The sequence below is a fragment of the Peromyscus eremicus genome, chromosome 11 (assembly GCF_949786415.1).
Source record: "Peromyscus eremicus chromosome 11, PerEre_H2_v1, whole genome shotgun sequence".
Taxonomy (NCBI): domain Eukaryota; kingdom Metazoa; phylum Chordata; class Mammalia; order Rodentia; family Cricetidae; genus Peromyscus; species Peromyscus eremicus.
Window position 1 is genome coordinate 6,645,933 of NC_081427.1, and position 14,617 is coordinate 6,660,549.

Sequence of the window (14,617 nt, forward strand, 5' to 3'; positions counted from 1 at the left end):
TTCTTTATCCATTAAATTACAGATGAACACTCAGGTTATTTCTGTCTGTTGGTTCTAGTGAAAATGGAAATGTAGACATCCTTTTGAGACAATGATCTTATTTATTTCTTCAGGTGTAAAGCCAGGATAGGTTTGCTGGCTTGTATGGCAGTCCTTTGTTACTTTTATTGTGAGACCCCCCCTGTGGTGATATTGTGTCCCCCAATATATTGTGCACCCTAATAAACTTATCTGGGGTCAGAAAACAGAACAGCCACTAGATAGACATAGAGGCCAGAAAATGGTGGCACACACACCTTTAATCCTAGCATTCTGGAGGCAGAGATCCATCTGGATCCCTGTGAGTTCAAGGCCATACTGGAAACAGCCAGGCATGGTGACACACACTTTAATCCTAGGAAGTGATGGCAGGAAGCAGAAAGGTATATAAGGCGTAAGGACCAGGAACTAGAGTCCTTGTTAAGCTTTTAGGCTTTTAGCAGCAGTTCAGTTGAGATCCACTCAGATGAGGACACAGAGGCTTCCAGTTTGAGGAAACAAGATCAGCTGAAGAATTGGCAAGGTTGGATGTGACTTGTTCTGTTTCTCTGATCTTTCAGCGTTCACCCCAATACCTGGCTCCAAGTTTGTTTTTATTAATAAGACCATTTAAGATTCCTGTTTTCCACAATGCCATTCTAATCTACATTCTCACTGGCAATGTTTAAGTGTTCTCTTCATTCTCACAATTATTACACTTCAAATGTCTTTTATATCTTATTTTAACTTATGCATAGTTATATATTAACAAGATATGGAGTGATATTTAAATACTTGGGAACCTTGTATAATGAGGTTAGTTGGTTGTCCTTCACCTCAAACATTTATCATTTGCTTGTGTTGGAAATATTAAAAATATTTTCTACTAATTTTAAAATGATTTTAATCAATCTGTGGGAAGTATGCTATATTGGACAGAAATGAATGAAAATTCAATACACAACAATTTTTAGGGTACAGCTAAAGCTTAGATGTGCATTTGTAACTTAAATTAAAAAATGATGTATCTCAATTCTGACTTCCATCTCAAGACAATTAGGAAAATGACAGAAAATACTACAAAAAAGTAAGGAAATGATGAGAAGTAGATGATGAATGAAACCAAACAGAAAACAAAAAGGGACAGCGGTGAATCAAGACCTTGTTTATGTTGCCTGCTTCTCTGGAGCCAAGAGCAAGAGACAGCCTCTCAAAATGGCAAGCGCTGCCGGTCTCCACACAGCTGACGTTTAAACAGTGTTCTCAGAGGGCCTCATGACCATTTCCAGACCTTGTGTTAGCTCAACACCAACATGCATCAGTTCTCACATGCCTGAGTTTAACTTCCATGGCCCCAAACACCATTTTCAGACTGCCGAGTGAGGTGAGACCAATGAGAAAAATAACATTTAGAAATGGAACTCCTTTACACCGAAAAGCTGCTGTATGGCAAACAGCAGAGCCAAGAGACAACCTAGGAATGGGAGAAAGTATGTACAAACTACACATCCAAGAAGCTGTTAATTTCCAGAACAAAGACTAATAACTCAGTAGCATGGGAGCAAAATACTTTAATAAAATTGGGCTGAGTAGATGTTTTTCACAAAATAAAAAATAAAGTTACCCAACAGCTATATGAAAAATGTTCAGAATCATTAGCCATTAGGGAAATGCAAACGGCAGCCACAATGAGATATTGTTTTACCCCAGTGAGAACAGCTATCAAAGAGAAAATAGATAGTAATTTACAGGTTAGATGTAGAGACGGGAAGCTTCGTATGGAAAGTAAATTATCATAAACACAGAATTGTATAGCTGTTTCTGAACAGAATCAAACACAGTCACCATATGATCTAGGTATTATAATGGATATCACCTAAAGAAATTAAAGTCAGCATATCACAGAGATACTTGTATTTACAGTTTATAATGCTGCACTACTCATTGTAGCCATGAATGTGGGGTCAGCCTAGATGCCCATCTACAGATGAACAGATTAAAAAATATGGTACATATACAGAATGGAATTCTGTTCAGTAGTTAAAAAATGAAACCATGACCTGTGCATGAAAACTCACTGTTAAGTGAAATAAACCGGACTCTGAAAGTACATATTTTTTCTCCTGAAGAATCTAGATTTTATATAAAATAAATCATATGAAATTATACTATGTATAATTATAATAATAATAATAGTAACATAGAACAATGTATATGAAACATTACAAGTATGAGGGAGACTAAAGAGAAAGATACAAGAATAAAAGGTAGGAAAAAACAAGCACCACATATTTTTCCCATATGTACAGAGTCTAGATTTAAGGTGTCTCTAGCCACATATGTGGACATTAATAGGAGAATATAAAATAAAGAGGGCTGTTTGGGAGAACAAAGAAGAAATGCAAAGCAGGACAAGAGCAGAATGGCGGTGGATATGAGCAGAATGCAACAGAGCATGTGTATAAGAATATCAGAATGAGATCAAGTATTGTGCATGCCTACTGAAAATAAATTTAAAAATTATAGGAAAGAAACTAAAAACAAAACTGCTTTATAGTCCAGGAAGTTCATTGCTAGTGGAACTCCCAGAGGAAATAAATCAGTATGTAAAACTGTGGTGGCTAATCTTGGTTGTCAACTTGACATCTGAAATCAACTAAAACCCAACTAGCTGGACACACGTTCAAGGGATTTTGTTGGTCGGATCATCTGAGGTAGGAATAGCCAACCTAAATCTGGGCCATACCTTCTGGTGGCAGTCCTCATAAAAGGACACGGAAGAAGGAGGAGGAGGAGGAGGAGGAGGAGGAGGAGGAGGAGGAGGAGGAGGAGGAGGAGGAGAAAGATTTTACCTTTTGCCTGTTTGTCCTCACTCCTGCTGGCAAGTTTATCTATTCTTCTGCTGAGGCATTTCTTCACTCAAAACCTACTTCAGAATTCCATCATATACTAAAGACACCCAGTCTCATGGACTGAACAATCACCAGACTCTTGGCTTTTCTGTTTTGAGACAGCCATTGTTGGACTAGTTTAAGCCACTCTTCCAGGCCCCGCCCAACCTGTTGAACAGTCCTGAATAGGGGAATGAGGATTGAGAAATAATAGATAGGAAAAATAAAGACGTAGACGTAAAAAACAAAGACAGAGACACAGGATAGTGGGAGGACTCTGAGTCAATACTGCAGCAGCCCCGAGTTTATTTCTCACAGCCTTTTTATACCCAAAGCAGGTGTGTGTGTGTGTGTGTGTGTGTGTGTGTGTGTGTGTGTGTGTGTGTGTAAAAGGCCTTCCCCTTTCAAGGACACCATAGTTCAAGGTACAAACAAGTATAAACACCTCCTTAATTCTCAAGACATCTGATAAGCACATCTTTGGCCAAACATCCTGTTATTTGGCCTTGAAGAGTAAGACATCTGGTAACAACAACTTTGGACAAACATGCTGTTATCCAGCTTTAAATGGTAAAGACAAGCTCGAGTTCTTTGACCTTGAGTCAGGATGGAATCAAGCCACAATCTGGATTCACTGTGAGCTCTCATACCACTATAATAAATCCCATATATAGGTAGATTTCATATAGATCTGGATTTTATATAAAAATATTATGTGAAAGTATACTATGTATAATTATAATAATAATGTAATATAGAAAAATGTATAGAAAACATAAAAGTATATATATTACATATATATAATTTCACTGCAACAGTTCTGTTCCTGTAGAGAAGCCTAATATAGGAAGACATAGCTGTACTCTTGCACTAACTATAGAATTATCCACAATAGCCAGATTATTAAATCAACTAATGCCCAGGAGCCATTGACTAGATTTTTAAAACAGTGACACTCAGAATAGAATGTTATTTGGCTAAAAAAGTATGAAACTCTGTCACTTGTGGATGGGCCCAGAGAACATTATGTTAAGTGAGATTAAGTCAGAAGAACAAACATTGGATTATTTCACCCATGATTAGAATTGAAGTACTGGGTCTTGTAGAAGTTCATAGGAGCAGAATGAGTGCTGGCAACTGGAAAGAATGGTGGTTAGGAGGGCAAGTGAGAATCAACTGTGATCGATTAAGAGGCCTAAGTTCTCATCTTCTGTAGCATTACAGCGAATGTAACTAATAATAACATATGTTTCAAAACAGAGAGCAATTTGAAAATACTTTACATTAAGATATTTACAATTCTAAAGACAATGAACATGCTGAATTCTCTGAGTTGGTGACTTCTTAGTGTATACATGAATCAGAACAAAAGCCTGAATTTGTGTCTATGGAAATATCACATATTAATCAAAACAATTTTATGCTTTGAAGGAATGAAATAAATTTATAAAAGTCAATACACAGTGATAATCATGTGTGTGTGTGTGTGTGTGTGTGTGAGAGAGAGAGAGAGAGAGAGAGAGAGAGAGAGAGAGAGAGAGAGAGAGAGAGAGAGAGACTAATTGCTAAACATAATATGGACCAAGAATTCTTTTTCTTTTTCTTTTTCTTTTTCTTTTTCTTTTTCTTTTTCTTTTTCTTTTTCTTTTCTTTTTTTTTTTTTTTTTTGAGACAGGGTTTCTCTGTATAACAGCCCTAGCTGTTCTGGAACTCACTTTGTGGACCAGGATGGCCTCAAACTCAGAAATTTGCCTGCTTCTGTCTTCTGAGTGTTGAGATTAAAGGTGTGTGCTACCACACCTTATATTTATGTGGAATGTAAATACAAAATCCCATAAGCAATTTGAAATATGTTTTGACAGACTCTTATTGTTAGGTATGCTTTACTCTGCACTCTTCAGTAGTTATTCTGAGTTACGTACTAAAACCTTAAGTCAGTAGTAATCAACCTGTAGGGCACAACCCCCTTTGAGGGTCAGATGACCTTTTCACAGGGGTTGCATATCAGATGTTTGCATTGTGACTCATAACAGCAGCAAAATTACAGTTAGGAAGAAGCAGCAAAAATGACTTTATGGTTCGAGAGTCACCACAACATGAGGAACTATATTAAAAGGTCACTGCATTAGGAAGGTTGAGAACCACTGCCTTAAGTATAAACAATATACTGGAATTATATAGTAGCATTGTAATAATTGCCTAAAATTCTAAACTTGTCGATACCTTGGATGGCTTTTAGCATGTGAAAGGAACAGAATAAACTATTTGTGAGTGATGCTATGACTTTTAAATGCACTCTGCTAATCCAAGTGATCTCCAAAGGCAGTGCATCTGTTAACTCATTTGTATTTCCTCCTGGAAGAAGCTAAACTGCTGAGCGAAGAGAAACAGGCCAGTGCTTCCCAGAGGTTGAGTGGGGAGAAGAGGGATGTGCAGAAATTCTCAGCTTGATGGAACCTCTCCTTATGGGACTGTGATGAAGGATCATTGACTCCCCAGATCTACAAATGATAGAGCCAAATACGAGGTGTGTACAAGGTATTCAATATAAAGCACAAAAGTCAACTAGGGCATTATGAAGAACCATGTGCTGCAGATTGTAAAAAATGAATAAGCTGCATTACAGTTTCATGGTGCAGTTTTACACTGAGCAAGGGTGGGAAGACCATTGGAAAATGATGTTTTGTATAGATTCTACAAGAATAAACACAAAAAGAATAACACAAGCACAGTCTTCTTGTTGGTGAATTCATTTTTCTCAAGGTTAAGCCTCAACGTTTCTGAAACTTGCCTTGATGTGTATTAGAGTTACATAGGTATGTAAGTTACCATAGGAAACATGGTTATCATATTTCTTGATTTCTTATTGGCTGACAAAGTTAAGAGAAATACTACTGTGTGAAAAAAAACCACACAGGATAACTAATTTCTCCTGTCTAAGCATAACATTGTCAGCTAGCCTCACTCCATCCCTGCCTCTCTTGCTGTCCCCACACTCTCTAACTATTAATCTCTTCACAGTGTTGGCAGGATCATCTGCAATGTTTGTGTTCCTTGCTTGGCTACTTCACTTAACCTGCTTTAATTGAAGCAGGGTGAATATAAGCAACTACATGTATCATAGTGGCTCAGTTGTAGTTTAAGGCAGCACTAGCCGTGAATTTAATCCTAGCACGACAAGTAACAACAGCAGCAATGCATTCTCCACCACCATCTCAAGCTAAAACAGAGCGATTTGAAGTGTGGATACTCTAGGTTGTTCAACTAAATATGTAAACAAGTCAAAACAGCATATCTTATATGTCAGTAAAATATATAAAAAAGAGAAAAGATAGTTTTTTGGACATGGGAACAAAGTAACCAATGGGAAAAAAACAGGATACATCTGTCATGCTCATTTAAGTCAAAGATACTCTGAACTCTAAGTATGGAGTCTGGTTTGTTTTCCATGTTGGAATCAGCAGATGAGTGTGTATATACAATTTAGATATGTCAAACCTCTGTCTACTGAAAGGAGCCAAAGCCACTGGTACCTAGGAACAGTCAGCACAGAACCCTGGATCTTGGTGCTGATCTCCAACATAAGGTTCCTTAGAGAAAGGTCTGGTTCTAGAATTATAAACAGTATAAATAAAAAAATGAAAGACTGTTACAGATTATCTGGTTGGTGCAGAAAGAGGATGTTCAAGGGAAAAAAGGAGGTGGGATGGAGGGATGTCCAAAGGATACAAGGAGACGAACAAAACTTGGGAACGTAGCTGCTCTGCACATAGCCTTCGGGATAGTTTCTGCCTGTGACTTTGTGGCCCTGGTGGAATCAGGAAGCTCTATGTTTTCGAAGACAGAGTCTCTAGAAACGACGAGCATCATCTTCATCCTTTTTGATGGACAGCAAGAAGCAGAGACTCTAGCTACACCACTAATGACCAACGAGACTGTGAACAGCAGCCTCAGGTCTACACATACAGACACAGCACAGCAGGTGAAAGCTTGCATCTCTTAAGAGGAAGAAGCTGAAGTGATAATTCCCTCTTTTATTTAAAAATGTAAAAATTTAAAGTATGCTTCTTGCTGAAATGCAGTTTGCTATAAATCTGATTTGTGCCACTTCCGACACAAAGAAATCATAAAATAGACATTATCTTTGAATCTATAACAAAAGTGGATATAAGAGAGATATGTGGTTGGTGTTGCTTGTAATTTCTAAGGCTGGCAAGGGATAGAAGATGTGACAATCAAAAAAGGCTAAAAATAAGTGTGAGCAGGTCTGCCCACATGATAATGTCACATGTGTGTACCTGCATACACATTTGGAATTATATTTTCTGATAAAAACCCATACATAAAAAAACTACATTTTTGTTTTTGCAACATTGCTTTTAAAAGACTGATATGAAATAAAATCACTGAGATTCTTCAAGAAAAAATAATTTAAAATTTATAGACCCACTCGACATTGACAAGTTGCAGAATAAAAAGAATGGAAGAAACTAAGGCAATATGGTGCCTGTGGTGGGTGTAGTTTTTTTTTACAGCATGCCCTTAAGAGTGTTTTATGAAAAAATTACTCAGTATGATTTACATTTACTCATTTCCTTTTTAAATTAGAAATGAATGTTTAACAAGTTAACCCGAAACATCGTAAGTAATTTTTATGAGTATAGGAAAACATTTGAACGAAAGATTAATTTTCCCCCAGCACTTGAAAGCAATAAGATTGCTATGAGTTCCAGGGCAGCCTGGGCTACAGAGAAACACCATGTCTTTTATTTTTATTTTTACAGTTTTTTAACTTTCGAATACGTTAACTAGAATCCAAAGACACTGTAAGTGTTTCAATTAAAGGTTTAAATTATTTGAAAACTAAGGTTTTGCTGGAACAGTACAATAGTGTGCAGCAGTGTGTCTTATCAAATGCCCCCTTCAGCTTTCGGCTGAACCACATGTGCTGTGCATGGACTTTGAGTCCCAGCTCTTTGGGGTAAGAAGTAGTTCTGAACTACAGTCTTGTTTAGAGAGAAATCGAAGCACCTGGAGATAATTTCCTAAACGGGGCCACTAAATGATTGGCTGCAGCATGACATTTGCTGGAAAAAAAATACTGAAGAAATTTGAAGCAAAGTTTTGGAAACATAGACTCAATCATTTTATAAATAGGTTGACAAAAGACTTATAAGTCAATCTGGAACACTTGGAAAAGGGAGACAGGATGTTGTAATTATGCCAAGAAAATTAAAAGTGTAAATCAAGATGTGTTCTTAGAATTGATCTTCAGAAATTGGCCTGTCACCAACCCCTTGAGTTGACACATCAATGATGGCATATTTCTGTATTATACATTGAGAATCTGTAGAATGTGGCATGCCTCATTTGTGTCAATTTCATGCTTAATGCTACACATCTGTATAATTGAGTGTACCTAAGTTTGTTCCTTTGCCTTCGTGATGTTATTTTGAAGGAAGAGACAATTGTAAAACAAGTGCTCATTAAGCCATTCTAACTTGAAATGTAAAGTTCAAACTCACACGTTCTAGGTGATTTACAAAGAGAGCAGGGATTATATAGCTAAACCATATGCATCCAGCCCTGGATTCCATTCCCTAAACTTCCCTAAATGAAATGTATTTTACTAAAGGATTTACAAGTAAGAGCTTTCGTCTCTTGATGCAGTGCGCTGCCTCCTTAATTCTCAAACACATGTGGCTGAGCAAAGAGGCTGCTGCCCTGTTTCCCACACCAGCGTAATATATCCCTTAGTGCCCTTTATCAGATGTATGTACACACAAAGAAAATTTTTATCATTTTCTTGTACTTGGGGGTTAATAATTGCAATGCATCCCTCTTTTGCACAAGTCTGAAGTCACAGAAGTCTCTGTGAACATCTTCCAAGCCCCATTTTCCTCCTTGTGGTGAAATCTATCATGAGATACCATATAGAGGTAAAACAATGTGTTTTAAATTATGGATGCGGGAGACACTAAGGGAGGCTGTGATGCTGGTATCCGTGATCATCTCAGAAATGAAGAGGAAGAGTGCCTCTAGTGTCTGGAGTCAGTTCAATTTTCAAGTAACTTTTATGAGGATAGACTCCTATGGAGCCTTGCAAGTGATTATCCTTCTTGAACCTCACTTTGTGATCATCTGTAAATGAAGACAAAACTATCTGCCTTGGAGAATGTGGGAGTGGCGGGCAGCTGAATGCCTCATATGCCTGACACATAAATACCACAGGGAGACCAACTCTTCAAAACAAATCTTCTGGGACAGTGACAGGAGGCTTCTGAGTGGGTCCCACACTGACTAACATAGTCTGTCCAATGACCCCGGGGAAGGTCGAATCAGGCCTGAAAGTTTGGAAGGGATTATTCATTTTTACCATGCCACGTCATCATAATGGCTTGTCATGCTTAGTTCACATTATGACCCACTAACCAGATCAAAGTTCATGATTCATAAATGTAGTCTTAATCTTATGTTTGTGCCAATGAACACGGTGACACATTTGGAAGCGTAGCTCACCAGTTCTTGGTCACTGTTTGGAATTCATAGCCATTTCTCCTCTTTGTGTTAATGTCCTAGGATTTTTCTGGATCCATATATTTCACTCCCAACCCCTGCCCATTTGCTTGTTCTGTCACCTCTATGGCCATTTATGAAATGTCTTCATCAGCAAATGGCACTGGACAAAAGAACACCAAGAAGATATTCTTTACAACTTTGGGGTCACTTGTTATGTGGACTATGCTGGGGGCTCGCAATGTCCCACCGTATTACGTCATCACCATGAGTAGAACTGATTTCTTCTTGTGCTAAGCACACAGAGAGTTATTTCCCTCTAATTAAATTCACTTTAAACACTTGAAAATTAATGGCCATTATTTTTAAACCACCAGAGTCTATTTCATGCTCAGTACACATCTTCAAACCATTTCAAACCAGGAGAACTTAAGAAGGTTTAAGTCTACCTTGTTAAAAAAATCTAATAGCTCATAACCTGATCACACTGAAATTAAAAAATACTTTAAATAGGTGATAAGTAAGTGGATAAGATTATCTCAATATGAGGTTGGGACTCTCAGAAGAGAGAGAGTTCACCTTGACTTTGACAATTTTGGACAGGCTAATAATAGTTTTTCTGCCAATAGAAAACTAATTAGTGTAATTTAATGGAGAGAAGCCAAGGTTCTTGTTGAGCTGTTAAAGATGTGTGAAACCATTTTTCTAAGTTCTGACTGACTTCTTCTTTTCACTGTGCAAACGAGTGTGGCACTCATTCTGAACTTAGATGCTCAACTTCACATGCTAGCTTGGGAACTCCTCTTTTCTCAAGTGCCATGTTGCACATCTCCATTTTAGGTTAGTGATTGCTCTTCAATAATTCTCACAAGAGTCATTTAAAGAAGATTATCAACTAATTAAATTTTGGGGCTGAGAACAGTCCAGCTACATGCCTAAGCATGTGCATTCTCTCCTAACAGAAGTTCCTACATAGAGAAAAAAACATCTGATTTTGAGTTGCAAATTATGACTAAATATCTGGTTTTGCATTTTTGCTTCCTTTAGTGGAGTATTGGACAACCTTATTTCCCTAAATCAGCAACTGATTGAAAGAGGTGAAAACAGGGCTTATGATATCTGTGAGAATAAGATTTGCTGAATTTTCCACCATTAATTGTTTTTTAAAAAAATGTTCTAATGTGTTATTTCCTTTTGGATATAAGTAATGGAGCATTATTCTTCTTATATAAATTGACATATTTCTCAAAATAACTTATTTATCATCTTAAAATTATTGTCTTGACTATGTTTACTGATCAAAATTAGATAACAGGTGTACAAATGAATCAAATGTCACTCTGAACCTCAAGTACAATAAAGCAACTGTTAGTTCATTATGTATTAATCTTCTGTTATGACAACATATAGGAGATAATCAACTTACAAGAATAAAAGACTTTTGAGGGGGAAATTTGTGCAGTAGAGGTGGGAAGTAAGGTGTCCAGATTTGGGGAAATGACCAAATCATGTACCTAGAAATCCAGACGTTGAAGTGTACCTCCCTATCAGTAAGAGATCCATGGAATTGGGGCAGGGATTTCAGCCAAATCATCCCTCAAAGAAAATTCATGTATCCTAGTCTGGTTGGGCATCTATAACAAAATCCCCAAAAATAGATATCTCAAGGCAACAGAAGTTTATTTTTCATTTGTAAAAACTAGAAGTTCTAGGTGGATCCAAAGTCTAGGAAAGGCTTCCTTTGAGGCCTCTAAATGGTTTCTTCTCTTCCCCACATGTTGGAAGGAGCAAGTGTCTCTCTGGTACCTTTCTTAGAGGGTGTTAATTCCATTTATGAGAATTCCACTTTCATGAGCAAATCACTTACCCAGGTTCTTTGCTCCCAATTTCATCATCATGGAGGTAAAGATTTCAAAATATAACTTGGGTGGATGTGATCTAACAGTATCTTAGCTGAGGATTTCAACTAAGTAACAACAAAATGGAGATTTTCACTTGGATTTTGATGCAAATAATCGCTTATAATCATTGATAGTCCATGAGACTCTGTATGTTTGTTCATGTATCCATGCATGTGTGTATGCTGGTATCTTTTTTTGTGGTTACTAAGCTCTATGTCATGGCATACACCACATAGATTACATACTGCCACCAATGCTATTCAATGCACTTGACTGTCAGATACGATAGTCACTAATACCCAAACATATATTTTAGACTTTAATAAACATTTATTTTAAATATTAATAAAAACAATGGATTACTATTTTTACTCTATTATAATATTTCCCAAATAAGGTAAATAGTCACAATACTGTATATAATATGAAAGAATGAGACTAAACAGAGCTATGTGACCCAAATATTTGATGACTATGTTTTAGCTTTCCTGCTCACATCCAGGTTTCATGTAGACATCTGGTTTGAACACAGACTCCCAAATGTACCCACTTAGGGGCTTCAGAAGTCTTTGGGAGGAAAACAAAGTCTTCATTAGTCACATAACCAATAGTTTCAATTCCCCTGCGTTTATAGCCACTGACTTCAGAATAAAAATATGTTTGCGCCTTGGGTGAGTTATTTACTCTGTGTGTACACTTACACAATTGCTTTGCTTTCTTCTGCCTTGGGGTGTGTTCTGTGAATGGAAGCAAGTGGTGTGTTATCTCTGAGTTAGTACAGATAGCGCCTAAAGCAGTGGCTGGAAAGTTATAAATGCTCTCCCAGAGTCATGTGCCATCATCATCATCATTATTTCCAATAACGGAGTAATAATTAAAAAAACAATGAACAGGAAAGAGTAGTTATTAAATAATGGTTATAAAATTAGTGAATAAGCAAGAGTTCTATAATATTTCTTTATTATTTTTGTTAAAGAAAAATCAATTAGTCTTATTGGGTTACTTTGCTAGGATGGCCACAATAAAGTACCGCAGGTTTAAGCTACAAAAATGAATTAAGTCATAATTCTGCACCCTAGGGATCCAAAGTTAATATGTCTGCAGGGTTGGATCCATTGGGGAGGAGGGTGTGACTGTATGTGTTCCAAACTTCTTTCTAGCTCTCGATGGTTTGCTGGCATTTATGGATTTCACGACTTCCTTAAAGCAACATCTTATTTTTGCGTTCATCTTTGATAGTCTCTTCATTGTATCTTTTCCTTTTATATATATATATGAATAATCTCCAAACATGATTATATTCTGAGGTGCAGTGTTTAGGGCTTTACCATGTAAATTTTTAAGAAGGATTTACAAAAGACTTTTTTAAAAAATCAAGCATATATTTGCATACGGGAGGTTGTCCATTTGAGTGTCGGAGCTCCTGGAGTCCAGAAGAAACTGGAGTTATGAGCAGCTGTGAGTTAGACTCAGTAGAGAGTGTCCCTAGAGTTCAGGGTTCACCTTCAGATGGTAAGAAGTTTCTGCACTGACTTTAAGTGGGGAGGAGACACAGTCGTGTTAGCAATGTAAAGTTCTTAATGGCTCTAGACCTCTGGGCAAGTAGGGAAGGTGGACGGGGAGACTAGTTAGGAAACTGTATTCCAAAAGCATACTGGAAAGAATCAAAGGGGTGTTGATGGAAGCCGAGCAAGGAGAAAAAGAAAGAGAGGGAGGGGAGAGGGAGAGGGGAAGAGACAGAGAGAAGGACAGAGAGACAGAGACACAGAGAGAGAGAGAGAGAAAGAGAGAGAGATAGAGAGCGAGAGAGAGCGAGAGCAAGAGAGAGAGAGGAGAAAGAGAGAGAGGAGAGAGAGAGGAGAGAGAGAGAGGAGAAAGAGAGAGAGGAGAGAGAGAGGAGAGAGAGAGGAGAAAGAGAGAGGAGAAAGAGAGAGGAGAGAGAGAGAGAGAGAGAGAGAGAGAGAGAGAGAGAGAGAGAGAGAGAGGAGAGAGAGAGCAAAAGTAGAGGGAACTGAGGAGAGCTTGGTAAGAGACAGGAGTGCAATTCTGTATCCCAAAGGGCCAACCACTCCTTTCTTTGGAAGAATTGTTAAGTAGCGAAGGAGTGTATGACACTATGTGAAAATAATAAACACAGCTGAAGATCAAAAACGGAAAGCAGTGAAGATGCCACCTATTTCACGTGAAAAACAAATCAGATCCGTCAGAACCGCTGATCACGTTACCAGAAAGGAAAGGACAAAAGAAACTTTTAAACATTTGAAAACATTTTTCTGAGGCTTACACACACACACACACACACACACACACACACACACACACACACAAACACTCACACACTCGCACCCCTTCTGTAGGGTACATTTCTATTAAGCAGGATCATAAATCCTAAACAAAAAGAACCTCTTCTTTGGCCCATGTCACGACATTAAATGTGTTCCTTCACTCTCTCTGTGTTTGTGACCCACTCTGAAGAGCCCTGTGGCCTGAGGGTCCCTCAGCTGAGAGGCATCCTCAGTACATCAGTATCTTCTGGGGCTTTTACATCTTGAAAAACTTGTAGAGCCCTTGACTAGTTCACAGGGGATGCACATCTACACCTGCTTTATAAGGTACCCTCATGCAAACATAAATGCTAAGATTGACAGAAAAGGTATTCAGTTCTGGGGAACTTAAGCTGCCAAAAACATTTTAATTATATAAAGTAATTGGAACTCCATGGGATATTCCCTTCATAATATACTGGTTTGGATTACTTTGTTAGCTGTTACACAGTGCATCTAGTCAGTTACATATTAATAAAACTCCACTGGTCATCATCAAAGCCATTCTTTTTGATAAGGAGGTGTTTATGAAATTCATGTTTTATGATGCTAGAAATGTATGCTTTGAGTTTTTATGTGTTAATATTATTGATGGTAGTTTTGGTTGATGGGATGTCTAATTTTTTAAATATACTTCTGGACAAGTGTGAAATAGCCTGTGAAATATATAAACATGCCTGATCATAAATGGATTTCTCACTACTGCAGGTATATGCTTCATGTTTATGTTATAGGCAAGGAACTAGAGCTGGCAAAGTCACTTCCCCTCTCTGAGTGCTCAGATGTAGCCACGACAGCAGATGGAACACGAGTGTGGATTATGACTTACTGCTTTGCTACTGTGGGAAGAACTCAGCTGAAAGTGTGTGCTACCTCAGTGTAGGGCCTATAAGACAGTGTTTCATTCCTCCTAAAAGACCGACGAATGGAAAGCATATCTAACTTTTAATCAAACTTGCAAAACTAA